This window comes from Triturus cristatus, chromosome 6 (assembly GCF_964204655.1).
Source record: "Triturus cristatus chromosome 6, aTriCri1.1, whole genome shotgun sequence".
NCBI lineage: Eukaryota > Metazoa > Chordata > Amphibia > Caudata > Salamandridae > Triturus > Triturus cristatus.
The window spans coordinates 328,649,992-328,660,632 of record NC_140589.1 but is presented as its reverse complement, the minus strand read 5'-3'; the positions used below and the strand labels follow the sequence as shown (position 1 = coordinate 328,660,632).

Here is a 10,641-nt window from a genome sequence, read left to right as displayed (position 1 = left end):
GACAGGTCAGACTTGGGGCATCGGTAGTAGGAGTGGCCCTCCCCTCCGCAGAGGTTCCAGATCCTGATCCCTTTGCATGTGCCAGCATCGTGTCCAGACTGCTTGCAGATCCTGCATAACATCTTTGGGCAGTCTTTGCCGGCGTGTCCCACTCCTTCGCACTTCCTGCAGGTGAAAGGTTGTCCCGTGTAACGGATCTTTCCCTCGTCTGCGCCTAGGTAGAAGGTTGCCGGTGGGTGTTTTAACCCGTCCCTCCCTTTAGGATCTTTGTGGAGGTCGATGGTTGCTCGCCAGGTCGTGTTCCAGACTCCGTCGGCGTCTCTGACCTTTGTGGGGCCCGCCTGGATGGTGCCGTACCTCCTGAGAAGCGATGCGAAGTCCTTGTCTGGGATGTGTGGGTTGGTCATCTCGACCGTCACCCTCTTCTCTGAGGTCTCTGGCGCCACTCCTGTCGTCAGGGTGAACCTGCTGTAGGGTGCCTCTTTCTCCTTTGCCTGGAAGAAATCCCAGTACTTCCTGAAGAGGGCCTGGGTGACGAAGCTCAGGAGAAAGATCATGCCTGAGGCCGAAGCCTGGCAGCTTAGTATGTCTGCTACTGGGACCCCTGCTGGTTGGAGCACTTTACTGAAGAACGAGGGTCTGTCCAGTCTGGCCCCTGCCTTATCTTTCATCTCCCACCGCATGACCTGGGCGTGCTGGTGGGTGACGTTGTACCCATTGAAGGGTTCGGGGGCTGTCCCTTGCCTGGTCCCTGCCTCCCCCTTCCATCCAGTCCCTGGTTTAGCAGCTTTGGGGGGTTCAGGTGCACCTGCTTTTGGCCCTGAGGCCTTTGGGGCACCAGCCTTCCCAGCGCTGGTGCCTGCTTTTGCAGGTGTGTCCTTACTTGTCCCTGGGCTGCTCTCCCCAGGGTGCAGGGGGTTGGGGTTCTGGGCGTCCGGTGAGGGGATGCCGTCTGGGGTGTTCACTGGGGCTCCAGTGTCCATTTCTTCCATTTTGGAGGATTTTTGGGTCTAACGGTAATTTTCTGGGGTTGCCGCCGGTTTTACCGCTTTACCTTGGATCCTCCGCCTGGATACCTGGGGTGTCTCCCAACAGACCACAATGGTCTGCAGTGCAATGAAACACTGTCCAGTCACTCCCTAGAGCTAAGGCAGGGTTATAGGTGTTGCCACCTAAGCATAAATCCCCTTACCCGAGGTCTGGGTACTGTACAGGCCTGTGAAGGATGTTAGGAGGTTTTTAGGCCTCCAGCATTAGTCCACCCAAATGCCAGGAAAGATTACCGATGCTCTAACGCTGACCACAGGTCCTTGGGGGTTCTATTTTGTGTTCCTAATGAACAAACAGGCACCAGCACTCTGGTGTCCTTCCTCCGGCTTAATTAAAAGCACGTTGGGCCGGCGTGAAAATTTGCATAAATTTGCATAAAGCAAATTTATTCACTTCCAAGTCGAAGTCATAGCACTGTCAAAATCAAATTTTACTTGCGCAAAAATTGCGCGTTCAAACTGATAAGAACAGATTTTTTTTTTTTTGTAAAAATATACTTTATTAAATATTTGTTTGTTTACAGGTACAGTTCAACCAATCCCATTTTCGGGTGGTATACATTTTAAACGTGACTAGGCGATGCACGCAGGCAAGCACCTATCAGTTTTTCCATCTAGATTTTGGTTTCATAATAGGATAGCACTTTTATGCTAAAGTGTTTCTCCATTCAGTTTCACCATATACAGTGTTTAATTAACCCATTCTCCCCATTTTTTCTGTTGCCATAGTTCTTCTGCTTTTTGTGCACCATATTTTTTAATGTCAACATAGTAATAGGTCATCATTTTCCCCAATGCAATATTAATACAATCTTTAATATCAAACTGTTTGTGTTGGTAAATTCCTAAGTTTCTTGTTACCCATAAACTTTCCTTTACACAAGATATTAACCCCTTCGACGCGCATGACGGAACGGTTCCGTCATGCACGTCGGTTGGGCTGTGCTTATGACGGAACCGTTCCGTCATGGCCCCGCCCGCGCACGGAATCTTCAGCGTGGCACGGAAATCCGCGCCGCGCTGAAGAGGTTAATCGCCACAGTGTGTTTTGTTTGTCTTTGTCACAGTTTTTGGGGAATCCATATAAAATAAGTTCGTAGTTGATATTGTTCTGTCCTGTGATTCCCTTTATCAAGGGTCCTATTGTCTTCCATGTCTTTTGTGCATACTGGCAGTTCCAGAGGAGGTGGAGTACTGATTCATCCGCCACGCATGAGTCTCTTGGGCATTTTGCTTCTTTGGCGAGGCCTCTTTTGTGCTGAAAGCTTTTAACCGGAAGTGCCTTGTGGATGGCCAACCATGCCAGGTCTTTTTGACTGTTCGTTATTTCTTTGCTGCTGGTTGCTTCCCAAGCCTTTTTGGAGAGTTTCTCGTTCAAATTATTGGCAGGTGACAAAGTTTCTTTTTTTTGTATTGCTTCTTTTAGAGTTGTCCGGTGTTTGAAGTCTTCTGTTTGTAGTTTCAAATGACCAAAATTTTTGATGAAATCCGCAATGATGCTGTACCTTTTTTGTGGAACAAAGGCGGTGGGAAGTCTGTTGTCTTGTTCCACTAGTCCTGCTGTTCTGAAAAGGTTTGCCGTGCCGTACCTGACGAAGTGAGCTGCAAAGGTCCTCTTTTTCCGTATGGCATTTAAGCACAGGCTTGTGTAGATGGTAAGGAAATATAGGTAAAGGTTTGGCATTCCCTTACCCCCATTTTCGAGTCTTTTATAAACAATTTCTCTCTTTAATTTTTCCATTTTTGAGGACCAGAAAAAGTTAAATAAAGCTTTCTGCAACCTCTTGAGTGTTTGTTTATTGGGTGGAAAAATCATGGCGTAGTATAACATAAGTGGCAGTAATACTGCTTTGATTACTAGAATCTTACCCGTTAGACTGAGTGATCTTGTCTTCCATAGGCCTATTTTCTGATTTATTTTGTTTTCTACTTTTTCCCAGTTTTCTTGTCCTGATGTGTCAGCAGAAAAAAGTACCCCTAGAATCTTAGTCGGCTGTCTCGTGGTTTGGATGGGGAGGTTGGCTAGGTTGTCCCAGTTTCCCAGTGTCAAGCATGTTGTTTTCCCAACATTTAGTTTTAGGCCTGATGCCTGTGTGAAGAGGTTGCAATGTAGTATTGTTCTTTTCACTGAATGTGTGTCTGGACAGAGGATGGCGATGTCGTCCATATAGGCCACACATTTGGCTCTGTTTCCCCCTGCTCCTGGTACAAAAACACCTTTTATTATTTTGTCTTTCCTCAGTGTTACTAGTAGCGGTTCTAAAGCACAAATAAAAAGGGCTGGGGAGAGTGGACATCCCTGCCTGACTCCCGTCTCAATGGGTATTTCCTTAGTTTGGTAGTTGTTGATTTGGAAGCTGCTGGTTGCATTTGTATATAGTAGTCTTATGTGGTTGGTGAATGTTGGAGGAAAGTTCATGTGATGTAGTACCTGAAACATGTAGGTGTGGGAGATGCTGTCAAACGCTTTTTGTAAATCTAGCGCTAGGATCCCTAGCGGGGTGTTTGTATCTAGTGCTGTCCAAATGGAGTCTCTTATTGTGATGAGGCTGCCCCATACTTTCCTTCCTGGTACTGCGCATGTTTGGTCTGGGTGTATTAAAAGTTTTAGTACTCTTTTCATCCTGTTTGTAAGTAACTTGCTTAAAATTTTACTGTCCACATTTAATAGGGTGATAGGCCTCCAATTTTCCAATCTTTCTTTTTCTCCTTTCTTGTGGATTAATGTGACTACCCCTTGTAAAAAGGAGGGGGGGAGATTACTTGTTTGGAGGGCTTGGTTTAGCATCTCTATGTAATCCCTGGCTATTATTTCCCAGAAAGTCTTGTAGAATTCCCAGGGCAGGCCGTCTTGGCCTGGAGCTGAGTTATTTGGCGTTGTTTTGAAGATCTCCAAAAATTCTTGGCCTTCAAAAGGTTTATCCAGGAAGAGTTTTGTTTCTTCTGGTAGTGTTTTTTCAATGGTATGCAAGAAATCCCTACCTATGTCATTGTCTATAGTTTCTTTTTTATATATGTTTTTAGAAAAATTTGTGGTTATTTCTAGCATTTTATCTATATTAGTTTCTATTTCTCCGTTTATGTTCTGTAGTCCAGAGATGTTTTTTTCCACCTGTTTCGTTTTTTTAAAGAAAAAGGCATTACATTTTTCTCCTTCTTCATATTCTTTTACTCTTGAGTTGAATATTGTTTCTTTCCCTTTTTGGAAGTACCATTTTTTTATGTTCCCTTTGGTGTTTCGTATCTCTTCTTTTACATCTACTCCTGCATCTTGTAATTCTATTAGTAGTGTTATTTTTTCCTGCAATTGTTTGAAAACCGTTCTTTGGTTTGCGGCTCTTTCTTTCCCGATGTTAGAAAAGAAGGATTTGGATTGTTTTTTAACGTATTCCCACCATAGGGATGTATTTTGGAATTTTACTTTTTTCTTTTGCCATTTTGTATAGTTCATTTCAAAAGCTTTTTTAATCTCTTCATCAGATAGAAGTGAGGTGTTTAATTTCCAGTACCCTCTTCCTTTGGGGTTGCTTTGTGGGAGTTGGCATTGGGCTATTAGAGTTTGGTGGTCTGTTAGGCAGCTATCATCTAAATTGACTGAGAGGCATTTGACTTGGGCGTTAGCGAAAATGAAGTCTATTCTAGAGGTGTTGTTGCCGTCACCAGATAGCCAAGTGTAACCTGTGGTGTTAGGATTGCAGATTGTGAAAGCATCCTGGAGGTTGGCGTTATTTAGCATTTTCTGGAGAGCTTTGGAGCTACTGTCTAATTTATATTGTGTGGAGGATCCATATCTGTCTCCTGGAGAAAGAATACAGTTAAAATCTCCGGCAATGAGGCAGGGTTTGTTACCAGCAATGAAAAAGTTTACATTTTCAAAAAGTTCCTTTCTGTCCTGTTTTTCTGAAGGTGCGTAGATATTTATAATTTTTAGGTGGTTTTCTTTGTATTTGAATGTTAACATCTGTGCTCTCCCTGGGGAGATGATAGTTTCTTGTAGGAGGCGTGGGGTGAGGTTTTTGAAAAGGATCCCTACTCCTGCATTTTTATTTCCTCCTCCTGACCAAAAGGAAGCCCCTTCTGGCCATTCTTTTTCTAAAGATTTATAGTCTTCTGCGTAGGGAAGACCACATTCCTGTAGGCATATTACCTCTGCTTGTAATCCTTTGCAATACTCAAAAATTGCGGCTCTCTTATTTATATTTTTTAGTCCTCTGACATTAAAAGAGGCTATTGTAATAGCCATTAAGATTGTAAACCACATCATTGATAAGTATTGATTAAACATTTATCTTTTCCGTGTTCTCCTGTTGGAGAATGGAAACACTTTCAAAAGTGGCCAGTATCTCTTCTTCGTTGCTGAAGAAAATTGGACTGTCTAAGACAATATTTTCTTTTTGGGTGTTTTCACCTGTGCTTTTTTCTTTAAACTCGTTATCAGACAGACCTTCCATGTGGGGGTCTTCTGAATCTGGCAGGTTTGCCAGGCTGCTGTATCTAGAGCCTGGACTTTGTAGGTTGTCAATTTGTTGTTTTTTGGCTTTCCTTTTTGTTCTATTTCCAGTTGTTTCTTCTGTGACTGGTAAACTTCTCTTATTTTCCTTTCTTTTTAAGTTTTTTGCTATCCGCCTGACTGAGTATCTTTTGGCTTCTTTTTCTGGTCTTGGTGTGGATTCTGAATCAGACTCTGAGTCCGATAGGAAACTTTTGTTTAGGGCTTCCCCTGTTTCAGATAATCTTGCTTTTTTGTCCTCTTTCTTTTCTGTTTCTTTGTCTTCTCCCCCCTCCTCCATTTTCTCTTCTGTCTGTGACTCAGGTGTCTCTGACTGTGTGATGTGAGTGCTCCCTGAGTCTTGGGTGATAGCAAAGAGCCATTCTTGGCTATATCCCTCTAATGAGTCTTGTTGATTTGTCTGTGTGATTTGGGTTGTGTGTGTTTTGTCTAATGTTGTGACCTCTACTTCGTGGTGTACTATTAGGTTTGTGTTAGTTTGGCACTCCTCTTGTGTTTCTTGAATTGTGTCTGTATGTGTCTGTGATTGCGTGTTATTTTCCTGTGCTTGTGTTGCTTGTCCTGTCTGTATGGTTGTGTCTTGTTGTTTTGAGGTCTCTGTGTTTTGTTTGTCTGTTTCCTTGCTTTGTTGTGTGGAGTTTTCTGATTCTTCAGTGTTTTTCGTCTCTATCTTTGTGTTTTGTGTTTTCTTTTCTCCTAGTGTTTCTTTCATGCTGGGAGCTTCTCTCCGTGGGAAATTCTTATAGAGGTGATTATTTCCCCCGCATAAATTGCATTTTTTGGGGGCTGTGCAGGCTGGGGCCATGTGACCTTTTTTACCGCAATTCCTGCATATATCCCCTGGAAACCATTTCTTATTGTGACCGAACTGTAAGCAGCCTCTACAGAAATTGGGTTGACCTGGGTAGTAAAGGAACCCTCTATTTGGACCTATTGAGAAGTTAAGGGGGGGGTGTTTGGTTCCTCCTATCCCTTTCTCGTCCGCTTCTAGTATACACATGAATCTCCTCTTCCCATTCCAGATACCCCATTCGTTTTTAAGTTCTGTGCCTCCTCTTATTGATTGGCAGTATATCCTTAAAAAATTGGCAATTTCTGATGGTGAAGCAAAAGGGTTGTACATGTGTACTGTGATAGGCATTTCCCTGGGTGTTGCTAAAGGGGTGATTGTATACCCTTGTAATTCCTCGTGGTCTCTGTTGTAGTTTAAGTCTAAAAGGAATTTCTGGTACATTGATTCGTTACAAAATGTAACGTCGAACAGGCCTCTTACTCTAAAATCCTGCAGACATTTTACTGCCGCAGGTTCAATTTCAAAGACGTCTTTAAAGACCTTGTTCATTAGGTGAGTAAGGTTTCTTCTATGCTTTTCTTCCTCCTGAATTTCAAACCTAACGGAGTATTTGATGCCTGGGGGGGGGTCATTTTACCGTTGGTGGTGGCTCTCGGTGCTCCTCCTTCTCCTGGGCGGCTGCCTCCTGCTGCCGAAGCGTAGCTCTTTGGGGTATCCATGTTGCGTGCCCCCTGGCCGAGCACCGTTCAGTGCGCCTGGTGGCTCGCGTTTTACTCAAAAGTGGTCTCAGGCGCGTTGGGTGGATATGCTGGACCTTTTTTCCTGCTCCTCTAAAGGGTGTACTTGTGGTCCGCTTGTTTGGAGTATCCCCGGGCCGAGCACCAGCCTGGTGCGCCCGGGGTGTCTCCAGATAAGACCCTGGTTAGCTGTGTGCCTCCTGGCCGAGCACCAGCCGGTGCGCCTGGGGGCTCACTCTCTTGTGGATGACAAAGGTTGTTGTTCCCTCCGATCGCGTGCCCCCTGGCCGAGCACATGTGTGGTGCGCCTGGGGGCTCGCTTCTTGTGGACCAATGGGTTACTCTCCTCACGTTTCGCGTGCCCCCTGGCCGAGCACCCGTGTGGTGCGCCTGAGGGCTCGCTGTTTCGTTGCCGTTATCGTAGGTGCGGGGATTATGCAAATTTCCGAGCGCGGCAGTGAGACCCTGGGGGCTCCTTTTCGTAACTCAAAGATGCGGAGAGTCTCCCGCGACTCGAGGACGTGCTTTCCCTGGTTTTGCCCACAAGATTGTTGCCCGGGGCCTCTCGGGATGGCGAAAACCTCGATCTGTGCTTTATGTAGCGTGCCCCCTGGCCGTGCACCGTCCGGTGCGCCTGGGGGCTCGCGTTTGTTCTGCGTGGAGGGCGGGTGTGGGACTGAGGTGCCCTTGTCCTCTCTCCGCCTTTTAAATCAAAAACAAAATCCGAATTGTACCTCAAGGAAAATCCGTTTGGAGTATCCCTGGGCCGAGCACCGTGGTGGTGCGCCCGGGGTGTCCCCACTCTGCGGCCGGTTTTAAATCGGGTCCCTTCCTCCCTCCCAGTTCTCCCGGATGCTCACCTGGTACCTGGCTGGTTAGCCAGGGGTTCCTAACGGAGGCGGGAAACTGCGGGATTGAGTCACCCCAGGCCGTGCACTATGCTAGTGCGCCCAGGGTTCCTCGGTGCTTTAAATCCGTTACCTACAGCTATGTGTAGGTAATTTCGAGTCACGTTTCCGATGTGCAGGTGTGCAGGTGGCGGCCCCCTCAGGACAAAACCGAGGTCCACGCAGCCTTGCCACGAGCAAGCCGTGGAGCGAAGGCCCAGTTTTCCTCGGGTGTCCCTCAGAAGCCGTGCACCAAGCCTTTGCCTTTCCCCCGAGTGTCACGCAGCCTTGCCACGGACAAGCCATGGAGCGAAGGCCCAGCAACACCCAGGTCACAAGGTTCATGCGCCCCCTAGTCAAGATCCAAGTGTGTTACTACACTTGTTCTTAGCCAAAAGGCCGAGAAGCGATAACCAGAATGGTGCCAGAATTCTCACCTCCCGAAGCAATCTCCCTGGCTTACCCGGACCGGGGTCTTCCCTTGCACCGTCGCTTGAGCCCCTGTCGCCTCTTATTCTGACTCCTAGAGAGAGCTCAGCACGTGCCCATAGAAAGGAGGCCCTGGCCTCGGGCCTTCTCCCTGCTCCCAGAGTCCTCCTCGGGTGGCGCCTCATTAGGCGACACTTAGCATACCCACGTTGTCCTCTTTCTAGTATTTGCATGCCCCACCCCTTCCTGTCCAGTGCTTCCAGCCGGCTGGCCAGAAAGCCTGGCAGCCGGGGGATGCTGGGAATCAGGCCAGGATGCCCTGGACAGCTCCCCGACAGGATGTGGCCGGCGCCACGCCCTCGCCTGCCTGGGACACTGCTCTCCTGTAGCCAAAGGCCTATAGATAAGGCTTGGCCGTTCGGGGACGGGCGGGGCGGGCAAAGAAGGAAAAGGACTATGTATTTTTCTTCTTTGCTCAGAGAAGCCAAGGGCAGTGTCCACTTCTCTGCCTCCCTCCCTCCCTCCCTCCCTCCCTCCCTCTCTCTCTGTCTGTCTGTCTGTCTCCTCGTCTCTTTCTGTCTCTACCTCGATCCTACTGACTTGCTGGAAAACTTCCTCCATTCGTTCCCCAGTGAAATGGATCCAAAAACGAATGAAACTCTGTTGCTGGAAAAGCAGTCTCCTTCTGACATTTTTCTCTTTCAAAGTGCTGCGTCTGGATGGAGAAGGAAATAAAAATAAAACAAAGTTCCAGAAAACGTGAAAAATACATACATAAATAAATAAATAAATAACGCAGGTTTGCGGCAGATAAATAAAATAAATAAATAAATAAAGCAAGACAGGGTGGTTTATTCTCACGCAAACACAGTAGCGCCACTTTACAGGGTTTGGTAGTGAAGCGCTACTTTCGTTTTCTCATCTATCTTTCAACAGCATTGTTTTCCCCGGGTGGGGAAGTGCACCATTCCTGGAGGTACTGCAATACCAGGTTAATGCGTGGAGAGGACAGAGCAAGCTCCTATTCCATCTCCCTGTTCCAAAAATCAATTTAATATATGGTCCCCAGATAGAGGACGTATCAGATATTAAACTGATAACAACAGATTTTTTTTTTTTGTAAAAATATATCTTTATTTATAAAGTTTTTGGTGCACGATACATTTTAACCAATCCCTGGTAGGGTGGTGTACTTTTTACCAATCCAGAGTGTGGTGCTCGCAGGCATACACTTTGGTGGTTTCCATCTAGATACTTTACTATGTTAAGACTTACCCCATATTGGGGGGACTTTTATGATGCTTTTATTAGCCATTTGGCCCAATTTTTATGTTTCCATATTTGGCTGGCTTCTGCCTGGCCTACTCTTTTAATGTCATACATTACATACATCATTGCTTTATTGAAACACAGTTTTGGCATTCATTTGTGGTCAGCTGTTTGTGTGAGAAGAGTAATAGGTTCCTGGAGATCCACAGAGTTTCTTTCCCTGCATTGATTATTTTCCATGCGATCTCTTTGTCTGCGGGGGGTAGATCTAGGCCGTAGAGAATGTTCTCGTGTTGTAGGTTTGTCATGGATGTGATGTGCTTCAGTAGCTTGCCCAATTTTTTCCAAAGTTTTTGTGCATATGGGCAGTTCCACATTAGATGAGTTGTGGTTTTCTCGTGTAGGCAGCCTTCTCTGGGGCATTTTGGTGTTCTCGCCATCTCTCTGCGGTGTTGGAACTGTCTGGTTGGGAGGTATTCATGAACCACCATCCAGGTTAAGTCTTTGTGTTCGTTGGTCAGGTGCTTCCAGCTTACTTGTTTCCATGTTTCTGCAGTCTTTTTTTCTGGCCAGTTGAAGATATTGTTCATTTTTGCCTGATTTCCCAGGTTGGTGGTCAGTTGTCTTGCCGTAGTTTTCTCCCCGATGTCTTGTAGTAGTGCTTTGTTTTCTCTCATGAAAGGTTCCAGGCATATGTACATTGGGGGGGTGATGAGGTCGAAAACTTTGTTTATCACCGAGTAGAGTTTGAAGCGGTAGAACAGAAAGCCTGCATGGAATTTGATGTACGCGCACTTTTGGTGTTCTTGTTGTGCAGGCTTCTGTAGCATAGCATGAGATTTTGTGAGCAAAAAATCACCTATGTTTGGCATTTTCTTTCCTCCTTTGTCATGTGGTTTGCAGATAAGTTCTTTTTTCAGTTTTTCTGCTGTGGAGTTCCATAGGAATGTGAAAAGTAGCTTGTTTG

The 10,641-nt window shown here is 46.1% G+C and overlaps 1 pseudogene; it reads right to left on the bottom strand.

Moving 5' to 3' along the window:
- Positions 1 to 9,359: 9,359 nt before the first annotated feature.
- Positions 9,360 to 9,536, bottom strand: LOC146816855 (U2 spliceosomal RNA; annotated as a pseudogene).
- Between the last annotated feature and the right edge of the window lie 1,105 nt (positions 9,537 to 10,641).